General features: G+C 42.2%; 1 pseudogene; it reads right to left on the bottom strand.

The window, feature by feature from the left end:
- LOC122551963 overlaps nucleotides 1–14,476 on the bottom strand; it is a 73,049-nt pseudogene extending 58,573 nt beyond the window's left edge.
- Between the last annotated feature and the right edge of the window lie 2,787 nt (nucleotides 14,477–17,263).

A 17,263-nucleotide genomic window follows, 5' to 3' on the forward strand; every position in this document is an offset into this window, starting at 1 on the left:
CGAAAGAAAGGCTGCACATGCGCCTGGCTGCACCTTGCCCCCTATAAAGATGGCAGATCCGCACATGTCCAATGAATCGTTGTCCCGAATAAAGATGGCGGCGCTCACTCAGGCCTGCAGCCACGCTGAGGCCATCCCTCATTTACTGCAAATACGCGACTGGGACGTTCAAATTTGTGTTTTCCGACGTGCACAATTTGTTTGTAAAACCTCTCCGCTCATAGCAACGCAGTTTTTCTCCCGTTTCCCTGTTTATTTCTTTCCTTACCGTATCCTTTCTCTCCATAACTTCCCGAACATTCATTTCAGCGACTCTGCGCCGCGCGCAAGGGTGATCACATGGTTTAGTTTAGCTCCGCCCTGCATTCACTTTGATTGGTTGGAGGACCAACCTCACGCTTGGCCCTCCTGCTCCGCCCACCGTCCTTTCATTGGTCCGGTGCTGACATCAATCACACGCGGGTACTTTGTTGGCTAGAGCATGCTCAGTGTGTCCTGCTTTAGCTGATATGTTGGGTAATGTGATGGGAGTGTTTATTGAGGGTAAGAATTCCCTTTGTGTGAGCTCTGCAGTAGATTCCCTTTATTCATGGAGGGAATTGCCTTCCAACTCATGACTGGAAAGCTGTGGTTGATGAATCAATGCCTTCTGAATCAGTATATAAACACCCCATTTTCCCTCCTTTTCACAACATCTGAGATCTTTAGCACATTGTATCACGCTCTTCTTTGGAAAAAAAAACACGAAACGGAGCCTCAAGGAATCGGAGCAGGAGTAGGGCATTCATTCCCTTCAGCTTGTTCCCCCATTCTATCAGATCATGGCTTGGCCAACCCAGACCTCAACACCTCTTTTGTGCTTGATCCGCATAGCCCTCAACTGCTCAATATTTCAAAAATCTATCTGCCCTCTTTTAAAATAATTTGAGATAGAATCATTGATTCCCTACTGTGTAGAAACAGGCCCTTCAGACCAACAATCCAGAACAACCCTCCAAAGAGTAACCCAACCATTCCCCTCCAACATTTAATTTTCACAATTGTTGGGCGAGAAAATTATAGCCATTCACTGAGAGAAAAAATGCTTTACTTTTTTCTGAAATGAATGTTCCCTTATGTAATGTCCCCTGGTTTGAGACTTCACTGGTGCTAGAAGATCTAGTCAACATCTTCCCTGTCAAGCTCCTCAGAATCTTGTTTCCATAAGATCACCCCGGCTTATCTGCTCTTGAGAGGTCAACCCTTTGTCCTCAAAGCAGCTCAGTGAATCTTTTTTAATGGTCTCCGATGTTAGTTTATCCTTTATTAAATATGGGAGCTAACATTGTATACAGTACTCCAAGTGAGGACCCAGCAAGTGTGGTTAACCAATCCTCAGTCATGCTAATACATTACCCCGATACCATGAGTTCCTAAATTGTGCAATTAACTTTTATGTTGCACCCTATCATTTACATTTTTAAAATCCAAATACATAACATCATTGGATTGCCCTTTATCAGCTCTGCTTGTTATCTCCTCAATGAAATGTCGTAAATTTGTCAAATATAGTTTTTCTTTCACAAAACCCAGCTTTTCTCAATGTCCTGCAATTTCTTTCTTTATATTCGACACTGTAGATTTTTTCAGTAGATTTGCTAAGTATGATTCCCCTCTCTTAAATCCATGCGGTCTCTGTCCAATCCTGTCACTGTTCAGTAAGAAACTTGACTGTACTCCAATATAGTTAGTAATTTTTTCTGTATTTATTTTCAAAAATTGATTACTTATAAATGCTGGACCCATGCAAATCAATCAATTAGGAACTCTGAATTTGGGTTATAATGTTTTATTTTTGTTCATTCCTTTTTGTACTGTGTTATGCAGACAGCACCAAGTGATCACTCTTAATTGTGAGTAACTTTGAAAATAATATATTTTAAAATTACATCCCAAAATGCTGCCTCATTATTGTGCAAGGAGGATTTTGCATTCAATAGTTTGCAGATAAAATTGAACAGATTTTTGCTGCAATTTGGCCAGACTGCAGGTTACACCAAAGTGACAACTCTGTTGTCAAATTCTTACTTGACACGGCCCAAAGCGATACTTATGGGACTTCACTTTGCCATTCTTGTTCACCAGCTTTATTTCAAGGTTTAATCGTATAATCATTCTAGAGTTTGTAATTTTAGACAACTTCTCTTTTAGGTACAAATGTAAATATCATACCTAAATGTTGCACTGAATGGTACCAAATCTGAAATTAGTCTCTAATCTGATAGTAACATGCTCTGACCCCTCTACATATGTATTGGCATAAGTCTATGCCAGTTATTTTCCTGAAACCTGTGATTCCTGATGAAGGGCTTATGCCCAAAACATCAACTCTCCTGCCTGACTTGCTGTGCTTTTCCAGCATGACACTTTTCAACTCTGATGTCCAGCTTCTTTGGTCATCACTTTCTCCTTTGATCAACAAAAATTATTCTTGTTTTAATCTTCTCAACGTGCAATAGGAACCAATTCATGAAATTCAGATATCTCACATTTACCTTAACTCTGTGAAGGCTAAGACATTACTAAATTATTGCCAGTAATTGAAACCGTGCTGACAAACTTGTGCAGTATCAGTACCTCAGCTTTAGAGTGTTCCCAGATATCACGCAGATGCAGTATTTTGTTTTGCACTCAGCTATATGTTGTTCTCACTTGTATCTTTGTGAAAGATTACAAAATTAACTTGGATGAATGAACTTATGATTTCTTTAACCAATGTTGGGAGAAAAGAAAAGTCAGTATTTCAAGTGCTGATAAAGTAAAATAAACTGATAATCAGTAGAAAGGGTTTAAGATGGATATGGAACAAATGCTGGCAAATGGGACTAGATTAATTTTGGATATCTGGTCAGCATGGGCAAGTTGGACTGAAGGGTCTGATTTTGTGTTGTACAACTGTGACTTCATTCTCTCAATTATTCAAGAAGTTGAAAACTTCGAGGAGGAAAAGGAGAATTTATGCAGAGAATGCACTTGAAATGATGATTGAGGCATATCAAACTCACATTATTTCATGACCTTTTCCTCTGGGTTCTTCAATGAACACATTTGTTTTATTATCTGAATAACTATGTATCATGTGATTTGTTTCGCACAAAATATTTCGTTAGGATCATGTTCAACATGTAGGCAGCGTGATTTTTATGCAAGAAAAGGTTGGCGTTTTACTCCCACTGAATCATTGCTCTATAAAAGGTAACAAGCTTTTTATCTTTTCTGTGCACTGAATATGTGGAAGTCAATGCTGAAGGAAAAAATCCTCGTCAGTAATATTCCCACATATGGGGAGTAATTGCTTCTGGTCACTCTTCAGGCTATAGAGGCTAGGAAAGAAATGAGTTGGCCAAAGTTAGCAACATCATTTGGATGGACTTAGCTCATTGGGGAAACTTGCAGGATCTGTAGAAGGAACACGTGTTTCAGAGTGCATGCAATAAACCTGAACATTGTTGTTTTTTCACAGAGCTTGGGACCCGACTGGAGCAGCAATGAAGCTCGATTTGTTTTTTTTTAAACTTCCGAGCTCGCAAAACTATTGTTGGTAAATGCAGGTGACATTATCAGAGCACATTTCACACGCCCCAGCCAGGAATTTCGTCCCAATTCTGTCAGTCCATCCATTCCTATGGATAACAGGTAATTTAAATGTGAGCACTCCATTTAACTATTTGATTTGAATACTTCAGTGGTTACATCCTCTTGGATTGTTAATTTCAAATTACTCAATGTGATTTTTTGTCCCCCCTGAATTTGCCAAGCACGGGGCAGTTCTGGAATATTCCAAATATTTACAATAGATGCATTCACACTATTGAAGGCAACCTGGCAGATTTGAATACATTCAGGTAGTCAACAACAATACATAAGTAACTTTATGAATTGCTTACTGTACACCAACAACGCAAGCCAAGTATTAGTGAAACCACGGATTGTTTCCCATGGATTCCCAAATCTAAACAGTGCATTCCAGATATGCTCACTATCACCATCTGGGAGCAGTCTCGCAAAGTACTCCCAGAATTTAGAAAGCCGTCCAAAACTGCCCTCCAAAGCTAAATCTGCTGTCACAGGCTTCACTCTTATTGCATACAATAACATTTCTTGTCCAGTTCTTTAATGTGACAAAAGATTTTACAAACAATTTATAAACTACTTTAAATCCTGAAGAACTGTGATGTCAGCCCTTTGTAGAAGTGAATGGAAAGTGTGATGTTTGCTTGACCTTTGGCTCTATGTATCAGACTGAACTGAACCTTTAGCAAGATGTGGGATGTTTCCCACACACTTTGTTTAAAAAAAGCAAAGATTTTGCTCTGAGATTTAAATGTTCAATCAGGTTTAATAAAAATCTTTCCAAAAATTGAGAGTTTGACTTCAGCTCCTGTAAAGAGACACGCTCTTTGCCTTCAATTTTGTGACATGTGATCATTCTTTGGTAAAGGTGGTTGTGTGAACACTGCAGGATGTTGTGCTGAAGTGCCTCATTGGGTGGATGAACTTTATTACTGGTGTAACTCGGCTAAATTTGAGATGGAATATTACTTTGAGTTAAATCTTGTTTTTAAACTGAGGCGTGCTTGTGTAACTCAAGTGTGGAAACTATGCTCATGTTTGCAATGAACCTTTCACTTTTGGAGATTCGTATTTTTCTGATCTGTTTTGTAAATAAAGTTGAATATCGAAAGCACAGTGCTGGAGAACTGCAGGCCCAGCAGCATCTCTGAGGGGAATTAAACATTGTAAGTTCCACGTCCAATGACCTTTTGTCCATTCAGACATAAACTTGAAATGTAACAATTTTTTTCTCTTCACCGATGCCCTCAGAACTGCTGAGTTTCTCCAGCACTTTGTTTCTGGGTCTACAGCACCTGCAGTTTATTGTTTTGATCCTATGATTTGACTTGGGGAGTGAGAGGCAGCAACTGTGATCAACGAGGATAAAACTCCCCAACCACGGAAAACAAACCGGTTCTTTATGCTTTGCAAAACACGACTGTAAATAAGAAATACTATTAAGCTGAATGCAAGATGCTATACCACCGGCCTTGTCTCAAACCTGCCACTCATCTTTGAGAACTAATCTGTCAGAATTGTGTTTGCTTCCTTTCTTTGAGTTCACAGTCCACAAATGTCCCAGTTCCAGTTCCTGGGCCGGGCCCGGTTACCACATTGCTGTGGGGTGGGGAGCTTTGTGTCAGCCTGAAGTTTTTGTTAATAACAACATTGCAGATTGAAGTTAACGGTTTTGAATAATATTGCGTCATCAAACTTGGAGGAAATCCTTCCGAATGCATTGACTAACTGGCCTGAGCCTGTTTACATGCAGCCCTCTTAGTAGTGTTGTAATATTCTAAGTTAAGAATCACACAGCACCAGGTTATAGTCCGATAGGTTTAATTGGAAGCACACTAGCTTTCGGAGCGCCACTCCTTCATCAGGTGATTGTGGAGGGCACAATTCTAAGGCACAGAATTTATAGCAAAAATTTATAGTGTGACGTAACTGAAATTGTCCATTGAAAAATACCTTGATTGTCTGTTCAGTCTTTCATCTGTTCGAATACCATGTAGTTTCACTTCTTTCATGTAGAAATCACAAAGCCTTTTTTTCAAAAGTTGCATTCCTGACAGTGGCCCACCAAATCACTCATTGTATTAGTTACTGCACAGTCTCAACAAAGGAATGAAACTGGATGGATCGCATTACATCTACCAATGCACTTGAAAATACAACAACACAATCAGCTCTCTTGACCCTGCAACATCTGTCTCACTGTGGGCCAACAGCAACAGCAGAACTGCACTCCAGCCCAATTTGAAATCTCATGGCCTGGTATATCCCCACTCAACCATTAACATCAAGCCAGGGGAATCAACCCTAGTTCAATGGAGATTTCCGCAGGGCATGCCAGGAGCAATACCAGACATACCTAAAAATGTGGTGCCAACTTGGTGAAGCTACAGTGCAAGCAACACCAAATAGAACTATGTGATCCAACAACCAGTAAATCAGATCTGAGCTCTGCAGTTTTGCCACACCTAGTCAGGAATGGTGATGGGCAATTAAACAACTCACTGCAGGAAGCATCACAGATATCCCCACCCTTAATGATGGAGGGGCCTCACACATTCATGCAACAGATAAGACGACAGCATTTTCAGCAATTTTCAGCCAGCAGTGCCAAGTGGATGAGGCTTCTCAATTTGTCCATGACATCAAATATGTGAATTGAATTGGTTGAAAACCCATTTCAAATCAGATCAAGAAATGGACAAGTAGTGTAAAGGCTATGGGCCCTGCTTGCATTGTTGCAATAATACTGATGGCTGTGCTCCAGAACTTGCTGAAAATGTGTTGCTGGAAAAGCGCAGCAGGTCAGGCAGCATCCAAGGGGCAGGAAAATCGAGCATGAGTCTTTCTTCAGGAATAAATTCCTGAATGCTGACTGACCTGCTGCGCTTTTCCAGCAACACATTTTCAGGTCTGATCTCCAGCATCTGCAGTCCTCACTTTCTCCTCTAGAACCTGCTGCCCACCAAGACAAGTAGTGCTCCAGCACTGGCATCTACCGACATTGGGAAATGTTTCCCAGTGTTGTTCAACACAAAAACGCAGGACACATCCAACCCAGCCAATTTCCCTCCATCAGTCCACACTCGCTCAGCAGTGAAGTGATAGAAGTTGTCATCGACAGTGCTGTCAAGCACATGCTCACAATAACCTGCTCAGTGACGCCCAGTTTGGGTTCTTCCAGGGCCAATCAGCTTCTGAGCTTGTTACAAATTTGATTCACAAACTGACAAACAGCTGAATCCCAGAGCTGAGGGTGACAGCCCAGTCCCACTCCAAGACCACTATTTCGGCTTCAGTGATATCATCTGACCTCACCACAGTCTCAGCTCATTTACTGAAACTCTCATTCATTCATTTTATTAACTCCAGATTTCATTATCTAAACCTACTCCTTGCCAGCATCCCACATCACCCTCCGTATCATCTCCAGACTATTGAAAACTCTACCGCCAAAGTGTTCACTTGTACCAGAGCTTGCTGATCCATCCAAAGGCTCCCATTTATAAGCAACAGCAATTTACTTTCACACCCTTGACTTAATTCATGGCTATAATCATTCCTATCTCCATGCACCAGACACACTTTCACATTTCAATAACTCATTTAAGTTTAGACTCTCAATGATGTGTTTATTTTTGAGTTCAGCTGTGTGACTGTTTCTAAAGATTCCAAGGCAACACGGTCTGGAATTCCCACCCTCAAAGATCTGCTTTCTTCCTTTAAGTCATTCCTGAAAAATTGTTTATTTGGCAAAGGTTTGGTCACCGGACATAATCTTCTCCATCTGTGGCCTTATGTCAAAAGTTCTCAATATTTTTGTGAAATTAAAAATGTGTTGATTTATACAGATATCTTCTACTCTTCACTATCTCTGAGTGCATAATCTGTAATGTCTCCTACCCAACCACGTTGTGGGAGCACCTTCACCATACCAACTGCAGCAGTACAAGGAAGTCAAACATCACCTTCTCAACAGGCAACAGAGCTTTGGCCTTGATCACTGCTAGATAACAAACAAGTGGACATCAAGGAGCCCAGAGATGAATCAGAGCAATGTTCACTTTTATGATCCCACAGTCAGATGTCTAGCACAGAAACAGACTCTTCGATCCAACCCATCTATGCCAACCAGATATTCTAACCTAATGTATTCCCATTTGCCAGCACTTGGCCAACATCCCTCTGAACCTTTCCTATTCAAATGCCTTTGAAATGTTACAATTTTAGCTGCCCTTTAGGCTCCTTTTGAATTCTTCCCCCCCCCCCCCCCCCACCCCACCCCTAAACCTATATCCTCTAGTTCTGGGCTCCACCAACCCTTGTCTACTTACGCTATCAATGTCCCTCACGATTTTTATAAGCCTCTATAACATCACACCTCAGCCTATGACACTGCAGGTAAAATTGCCCCAGCCTGTTATGCCTCTCCCCGCAACTCAAATCCTCCAACGCTGGCAGCATCCTTGAAAATCAATTCTCAAACCTTTCAAGTTTCAGTGCCTCCTTCTGATAGGAGGGAGACCAGAACTGCACACAATATTCCAAAAGTGACGTAACCAATGTCCTGCCCAGCTCCTTTACTCAATGCTCTGACCAATAAAGAGAAGCATACGAAATGTCTTTTTCACTGTCCTATCGACCCGTGACTCTACTTTCAAGGAACAATGAACCTGCATTCCAAGGTCTCTTTGTTCAGCAAGACTCTCCAAGACCTTACAATTCAGTGTGTGAGTCCTGCTCTGATTTGCTTTTCTAAAATGCTGTACCTCACTTTTATCTAAATTAAACCCTATCTGCCACTCCCCAGCCCATTGTTCCATCCGATCAATATCCCATTGTCCTCTGAGATACCCTTTATCACTGTCCACAATACCTCCAATTTTGGTGACACCTGCAAACGTACTAACTGTACCGCCTCTATTCACATCCAAATCATTTAAATGCATGACGAAACAAATCCAGAAAAAAACATCCATTTCTCTGGGTGTGAATGTGCTCTGTGTAAATCCTGCCCTATGACTCTCTACCAGAGAGGGCTGCACATGCATTCCGCTGAACTTTGCCCCCTACAAAGCTGGCGGCTGCACGTGTCCAGTGAATCGTTGCCCCGAATAAAGATGGCGGCGCTTACTCGCGTCAATCGCTGGATGAGGCATTTTCCCGTTTACTGCAAAAACGGGACTAAGTTTCAAATTTGTATTTTCCGATGTGCACCAAATGTCTATAAAACCTCTCAAACCATACCAACACCATTTCCCTCCCGTTTGCTGCTGTTTATTTCTGTCTTTACCAACAGCCCTCTGTCCACACATCCCGAACAGACCGTGAGGATGATCACGTGGTATAGTCTAGTCCCGCCCCTCATTCACTCTGATTGGTCCGAGGACCAACTGCCCCGCCAGGTCCTCCAGCTCTGTCCCTGCCTTTCCATTGGTCCGCCGCTGACATCAATCACCCGGAGCCCATTGTTTGCTCGAGCATGCAGATTGCTTCGTGGCTTTTGTTGCTGTTCATGAGTTACAAGAGTTAAAAATGACAACAACATCTGAAAACCACCTGATGAAGAAGCAGCAAAACTAGTGCATCCAAATAATCCTGTTGACCAATAGCCTAGTGTTCTGTGAATTTTAATTTTGTCCATCCCAATCCAACACCAACACCTCCAAGTCACGATTGAGGGGGGGGGATGTATAACATAAGAACTAGGAACAGTAGAAGGCCGTCCTGCCCTTCGAGCCTGCTCTGCCATTCAATAAGATCATGGCTGATCATTTCGTGGACACAATCATTTACCCACGTTCTCACCATGTCCATTAATTAATTACTTTTTTAAAAAATCTAACCTAGCTTTATAAACGTTTTCTGAACTAGCATCAACTATTTCCCTGGGCAATGAATTCCGTAGAGGTCAAGAAGTTCCTTCTCAATTCAGTCTTAAATTTGCTGCCTCTAGTCTAGTGGTGATGCCCTCTTGTCCTGGCTTCACCTGCCAATGGAAACATCTCTCAACTTCTATTTTATCCATTCCATTCATTATTTTATATGTTTCCATTCTTCTGAATTCCAATGAATATAATCCCAATCTACTCAGTCTCTGTTAAGCCAACCCCCTCAACTCCGGAGTCAACCTAGTTAACCTCCTCTGCACCCCCTATCGTGCCAGTACATCCTTTCTCAACTAAGGAGATAAAAACTACATGCAGTACTCTAGGTGTGGCCTCACCAGCATCCAAATGCAGCTGGAACATTACCTCTGCTTTTAAACCCAATCCCTTCAGCAATGAAGGAAAAATTCCATTTACTTTCTGAACTGATTGTTGTACCTGGTGACCAACCTTCATGCAGAAGGGTTCTTATGTCCCTCTGCAGAGCAAATGATGCAACGTTTTAACATTCAACTATTTATTTTTAAATATTAGTACAACCAAAGAGTATAAACTTGATATTTGCAAACATTCTATTTCATTTGACAGACCATTACCACTCAGTCAATGTATGTATATTCCTCTGCAAAGTTTCACAGTCCTCCACTCACTTTGTTCCGCTAATCATCTTAGTATCACATGCACATTTTGACACCCTACATTTGGTTCCAACTCCAAATCACCTGTATCAATTGTAAATAATTGCAGTCCCAACACCGATCCCTGAGGCACACTACTTATCAATGATTGCCAGCCAGAATAATACTTATCTATCCCCACACTTTGCTTCCTATTATTAAACCAATCTTCTACCCCTTACACGATGCACCCTTATATTATGCAACAGCCTCTTGCACAGCATCTTGTTGATGGTCTTTTGGAAATCCAGCTGCACCACATCCACTGGGTCCCCATTGTCCACCTTGCTTGAAATGTCTTCATAGAATTCCAAAAGATTGGTCAAGCATGACCTGCCCTTCATGAACCCATGCTGTGTCTGTACAATGGGACAATTTCTATTGAGATTCCCTGCTATTTCTTCCTTGATAATAGACCCAAGCATCTTTCCCACTACAGAGAATAAACTAACTGGTTTATAATTCCCCACTTTTTGTCCACCTCCTTTTTAAAACAGTGGCATCACTTTTGCTGTTTTCCAACCTGCTGAGACTGCCACAGAGTCCAGCGAATTTTGGAAAATTACTGCCAGCGCATTTGCTATTTTTCCTGGCATCTCTTTTAGTACCCTGGGATGCATTCCATCAAGGTCAGGAGACTTTTCTATCGTCAGCTCAATTACCTCCAAACAGTCTAAAACTAGCTGTTCCGTAATAATGATAGTTTCCAAATCCTCACCTACCTTTGTCTCTTTGCTCGTTACTGGAAAGATATTAGTATCCTCCACTGTGATATCCCTTTAACTAAATGCTTCTTCTTATTTTCCAAAGGACCAACATTTACTTTAGCCATTCTTTTCTCATTATATATATTTATATAAACTTTTGCTCTTTGTCTTTATAGTCGGTGCTAGTTTATTTTTCTCATGTTCTATATTACTTTTCTTTATAGCTCTTTTGTGGCTTTCTGTTGACCTTTAACATTTTCCAAGCTCTAGTTTCATGCTGTTTTTGATCAATTTGTACGCCTTCTCTTTCAATTTGATTTTCCAGAACAGCAACCCAATTCTCCAAGCATTTCACATACTCTTTCTTCTTGCGAAGGCACTCTCGAGCTGCTTCCCTGTTTTTCATGAGGCGGATCTCACGTTTACGAGTGGTTTCTTCAGCATTTTGGATCTGGTCTTGCAGGACTGGTGAAGATGCCATAACCATTCCCTCCTCAGCAGTGGAGGTAGGAGTTGTACGGATCTGATAGGTTTGAACATCTCTAGCAGCACCATGTACAAGCACTTGGCTGCCAGGCACAAAGATTTGCGGTCCACCAGGGCTCTGTGCATACTGTATAATGGCTGCTCCAACCTTGGCTGTAGCTGCGTTGGTCATTGTTAGTGTCTGGAGTCCTTGCACTTCATCTGCACCATTGTTGGCCAGCTGAATTGCTCCACCTGTGTGATAGCAATGTATTGTCTGCTGCTCGTCCGCTGGATGGGTGTCTGCATCGTCGTTGTAGTAATGGTTGAGATAGTCTCTTCTTCTGATTTCTCATCGATTTCTTGGCACACTAGGGGGATCAGAAGAAAGTTCATTCAGGATTTTCCTGTATGAAGGTCGTCTCAATAGAATTTCTCTATGCTTCTGAGAGTCAGTCATGCTGTCCACAGATTCCTGGGAGTCCTCATTTTCAAGTATAGTAGAAATCTGAACAGACTGAACTTGAGGGGACTGCGTGACTGAGGACTGAGTTGCTTGGATAACTCCTTGGAATTGAACAGTCTGCCCATTCGGCAATTACACTAAAGTTACTGCTGGACATGTTGTTGTTAATTGGATCCCAGGCATGGTTACCTGCATGGTCACATTATATATTAATGGTCTGGATGAAGGGACTGGGGGCATTCCAATGAAGTTTGCTGATGATACGAAGTTAGGTGGACAGGCAAGTAGTATTGAGGAAGTGGGGAGGCTGCAGAAGGATTCAGACAGTTTGGGACAGTGGTCCAGGAAATGGATGATGGAATTCAATGTGAGCAAACGCGAGGTCTTGCACTTTGGAAAAATGAATACAAGCATGGACTACTTTCTAAACGGTGAGAAAATTCATAAAGCCAAAGTACAAAGGGATCTGGGAGTGCTAGTCGAGGATTCTCTAAAGGTAAACATGCAGGTTGAATCCCGTCATTAAGAAAGCGACTGCGATGTTGTCATTTATCTCAAGCGGGTTGGAATATAAAAGGAGCGATGTGCTACTGAGCCTTTATAAAGCTCTGGTTAGTCCCCATTTGGAGTACTGTGTCCAGTTTTGATCCCCACACCTCAGGAAGGGCATACTGGCACGAGAGCGTGTCCAGCGGAGATTCACACAGATGATCCCTGGAATGGTAGGTCTAACATACGAGGAATGGCTGAGGATCCTTGGATTGTAGTCATTGGAGTTTAGAAGATTAAGGGGAAATCTAATAGAAACTTAAAAGATAATACATGGCTTGGAAAGGATGGACTCTAGGAAATTGTTTCCATTAGGTGAGGAGACTAGGACCGGTGTGCACAGCCTTAGAATTAGAGGGGATCAATTCAGAACAGTAATGTGGAAACATTTCTTCAGCCAGAGAGTGGGGCGTGTGGAATTCATTGCCATGGAGTGCAGTGGAGGCTGGGACGCTAAATGTCTTCAAGGCAGAGATTGATAACCTCTTGATGTGACAAGGAATTAAGGGCTACAGGGAGAATGCGGGTAAGTGAAGTTGAAATGCCCATCAGCCATGATTAAATGTCGGTGTAGACTCGATGGGCCGAATGGCCTTACTTCCACTTCTATGTATTATGGTCTTATGGTCTAATTTGATCACTTTCCTCAGATACCCACTGCCGAGTATGCCTTTTCATACAGTCCTTCCTTTTCACTGGAATAGACCTTTGTAAAATGTCTTTGCAAATCTTCCACTGCTCATCAACTTCCTACCATAAAATTTTTGTTTCCAGTCTACTTTATCCAGATTCTCTCTCATTCTATTGTAATTCCCAGTGTTCAAGCACAGGACCCAGTTATTAGATTTTATCTTCACACTCTCCAAATGTATTCTAATTCAACCATACGGTAATCACTTCTTCCCAGGGGATCCCTAACTCTGAAGTCATTAATTATTCCTGGCTCATTGCACAGGGTCAGATCTTGGATAGCTTGCTCCCTTGTCAGTTCCATTCCATACTGTTCAAGAAAACTATCACAGATACATTTAATGAACACCTCAAGGCTACCTTGACTGAGCTGGTTTGACCAATCTACATGTAAATTAAAATCACCCAGATAATAGTTGTACCATTTTTACAGGCATTAGTTATTTATTTGTTTATTGGCCATGCCAATGTGATGTAATTGTTTGGTGGCCTATACACTCCGCCTATCAGTGACTTTCTTGTTACAATTTTGACTGCATCATTCCTGTTTCTCCTAATGTATGGCAATTACAACAACAACTACTTGCATTGTATGGAACTTTCACAATGGCAAATCTCCTAAAGTGCTTCATGGATGATCAAAACGTTGATTAAAGAGAACGATTTTAAAATACATCTTTAAAGGAGGATAGAGAAGGTTAGGGAGGCTATTCCACAGACTTCTGCCCTTGACAGCTCCAACTGTGGAGGGATGCAGGTGGGGAGGGTTGGAAAGGGAACGTGCAAAGGGGAAATGGAAGAGTGCAAGCAGTGCATAAAGTCTTAAGGACAGTGGAGGTTCTAAACTCAGTCTGTCTATCATAGAGAGTATAGCTGCCTCATTGAGTTTGAAGCACTGCAACAGGTCCATGCATGTCATGACTATAGTGCTAAAAGAGATTTCTGCTGTCTTAAACAGAGTGACGGATCTTGTATTGTGGGCTTACGAAATGACAGTGATCTCTACCAAACATGTACGAGGAAGAGTCAGGGCAATAATGAGATGCTGCAACAGGAGGGGAACAGGTAACTCCATACAAAACCCTACTCTTTCTCACCCATTTTCAACTCCAAAACCGAGTGAGTTCTAGAAAAGCACCTTTATAACCCACCACAACGCTTTACCCCACAAACGTGGTATATGTGCACAAGGAGGAGTGGAACAGTATTGGGACCCTGAAACACTTGGAAAAGACTAAAATCATCTGAGTATTGAGAGCACTGTATTCCTTTTTGTATTGCTTTTACTCGGTTCCTGACTCCCTTTGTTTTCCCTCATGAACCTGTTCAAAGTTGTTTTTACACACACCTGCACCATCTGTGAATTGAACCAAGGCCTCTCGGTCCAAGATTCGGGATATTTTCACCGCATCACAAGGCATCGACTCCAACTTCCCTTGTCCCTGAATGTTTCTGTTGCTTCGCTGCTGAGTCGCAATTGGGAAGAAGGGGCGGAACTGGAGGACAGAGCAGCGTCCGGTCCTCCAACCAGAGTAAGTGAGGAGCGGGGCCAATGCATTCTCGGGAGTGAACGCTTGAGGATTGGTCAGAAAGTAAACTGTTTTGCAGGATTGATCATTCTCACAACATAGTGGAACATTAAACTCCTCTCATTAAACAATGTGAGGTTTTAAAGAAATAGTTAAGATGTAAATCGGACAGTGTACATATTTCCAATCGATTTACACAACTCGAGTAACAAACTTATTTTCAAACTCCCAGAACGATTAGTAATTTACATATCTGGCCGATATGATTAAATTGGACCGAACAACCGATTTACATATCAGAATGACTGTAACTCGACAGAGAAATTGTTAATGTCAAATATTTCTCCCGTGATTCTGTGCGGTTATGAATATTCTATATAAACTCACTGATAACCTCCGACACACGCGCAGTTTGGTTTCTATGAAGGGCATGCACAGTGTCACATTAACCAGGACGCATATGGTGCAGCTTTCTCCGGGTGTGGCTACGATCGGCTTCAGAGAGCGGCGTGTGGGAGACTCACTGGGAGAAAGGAGCGGAGAGAATTCACAAGACGCGGATATAGGTGAAAAAAACCCGAAAAAAGACCCTCCAGGCCCGGATAAGGAGATGGTGGTCTCTGTCGGGAAAGCGGCCCAGGGTGACGGCCGCCATTTGTTTGAAGGAAGAGGGAGCGCGGGCCTCAGAGCCGCCATCTTGAGAAGGTCAATGAGCAGGTGGGCGGGGCTATCGGGGTCTAGGACAATCGGAGGAAACACCCACCTTAGATTGCTTCACTAAAGACATGAATGCACTCGGTGGATTTTTCTTAACATCAGCAATTATTTAATACTCACTTACAGGTTTTTAATTACATATCTTTTGAAGCATTTAATTCACATTCAATCATTTGCAATCGCGGGATTTGAACCTGTGTCCAGAGCACATTTGCTGAGTTTCTGGATAAATTGTCTCACAATAATGCCACTCGGCTATCACTTCGCCTGCTCACAGGTTGCGCATCCCAGTGCAACATGAATCAAAACCCTTTCTTCCTACACAATTGTTTGATCTTGCACTCTGGTGATATCACTCAGTATCTCTCCATGTGGTATCCCTCACTGTGTGCGTCTAATTGTTGCGTCTGTCAGTGTCCCTCGCTCTTGCAGCTATTCCAGATCCTGAGCAAACAGAATTCTCCACCCCAGAGAGTCGATGGAGACTGGGATGTTCCAGATTTCTGTGGGACACAGTGCCAAAAAGTGAGAAAACAGAGTTTTACATAAATTATATAAAATCTGTTATCTCACTTTTTAGATTAGAATCAATGTAAACGTCAGGTCATAGACAGAGAACACAGGGGGCTAACACCTTCAACATATTGTCTAGCTATCACCATTGTTAACAGCTAACCCAAGAATGCAACCTTAAAAAAAGGCTTTTGTGATTTACACATGAAAGGAGTGAAACTATCGCTGTATTCTAACAGATGAAAGGCTTAACAGACAATCAATTCTACAATGTATATTTTCAGTTACATCACACTGCAAATTTTTGCTATAAATTCTGTGTTACGATCGAGCCCTCCACAATCACCTGATGAAGGAGCGTCGCTCCGAAAGCTAGTGTGCTTCCAATTAAACATGTTGGACAGTAACCTGGTGTTGTGTGCTTTTTAACTTTATCATTGAAGATGGTTTGTCAGCCAGAGAGACACAGGGCAGGGAGATCTGGAGCCTTCAATAAGTCCTGTAGTGAGATACGATCACTCTCAGTACACAGAGCAGAGAGCAATGAGAGGGCTCCAAACATCAGCTAACAGGACATGATATAGCTATAGTGCTGGAGGGGGAGCACAGTACAGACACACCCCAGGTTCAGTCACCGCCTTTACTGCACGTTTTGCTGTACTAAGACAACATCGGGAGTGTCACAGTTATCAATCGAAGCCTGTGCTGTCTTAGTTAGCATCAGTACAAAAGAGGGGAAAGCAGGCCTTCCACGCGAGGGTGGGAATGCTGTCTGGGAATGTTCCATTCTGTGTTCCCTCTCCCACTCTGTATTTATAGCTTGTCTTGTGGATCAGTGTCATCAATCATTCTAATGCCAAAAGCAGTTCCTGTCTCTGTACTTTCCTCCCCTCTCACCAATCACTTCATACGTTTGAAACCTGCTCCAGTCCAGACGACCATCCATATCTCTCTAACTTACTTCAGTCTCAACCGAAAAGGGAGAAGGCAATTCTGGATCTGGTATTGTGTAACGAACCAGAATTGGTCAGAAACCTCGAAATGAAGGAGCCATTGGGAAATAGTGACCATAATACATTAAGCTTCAAACTGCAATTTGAGAGGGAGAGGGTACAGTCGGAAGTGACTACTACTGTTGAATAAAGGGAACTATGGAGCTATGAGGGAGGAGCTGGCCAAAGTTCAATGGTGCAATACCTTAGCAGGGATGACCATGGAGGAACAATGGCGGAAATTTCTGTGTATGATGCAGAAGTTGCAGGATCAGTTCATTCCTAAAAGGAAGAAAGATCCCAGGAGGAGGCATGGATGGCCGTGGCTGACGACGGAAGTTAAGAAGCATATAAAGTTAAAAGAGAAAAAGTATAACATAGCAAAGATATGTGGGAAAACTGAGGACTGGGAAGCTTTTAAAGAGCAACAGAGGATTACTAAGAAGGAAATACGCAGAGGA

This window comes from Chiloscyllium plagiosum, chromosome 7, assembly GCF_004010195.1.
Source record: "Chiloscyllium plagiosum isolate BGI_BamShark_2017 chromosome 7, ASM401019v2, whole genome shotgun sequence".
Classification (NCBI taxonomy): Eukaryota; Metazoa; Chordata; class Chondrichthyes; order Orectolobiformes; family Hemiscylliidae; genus Chiloscyllium; species Chiloscyllium plagiosum.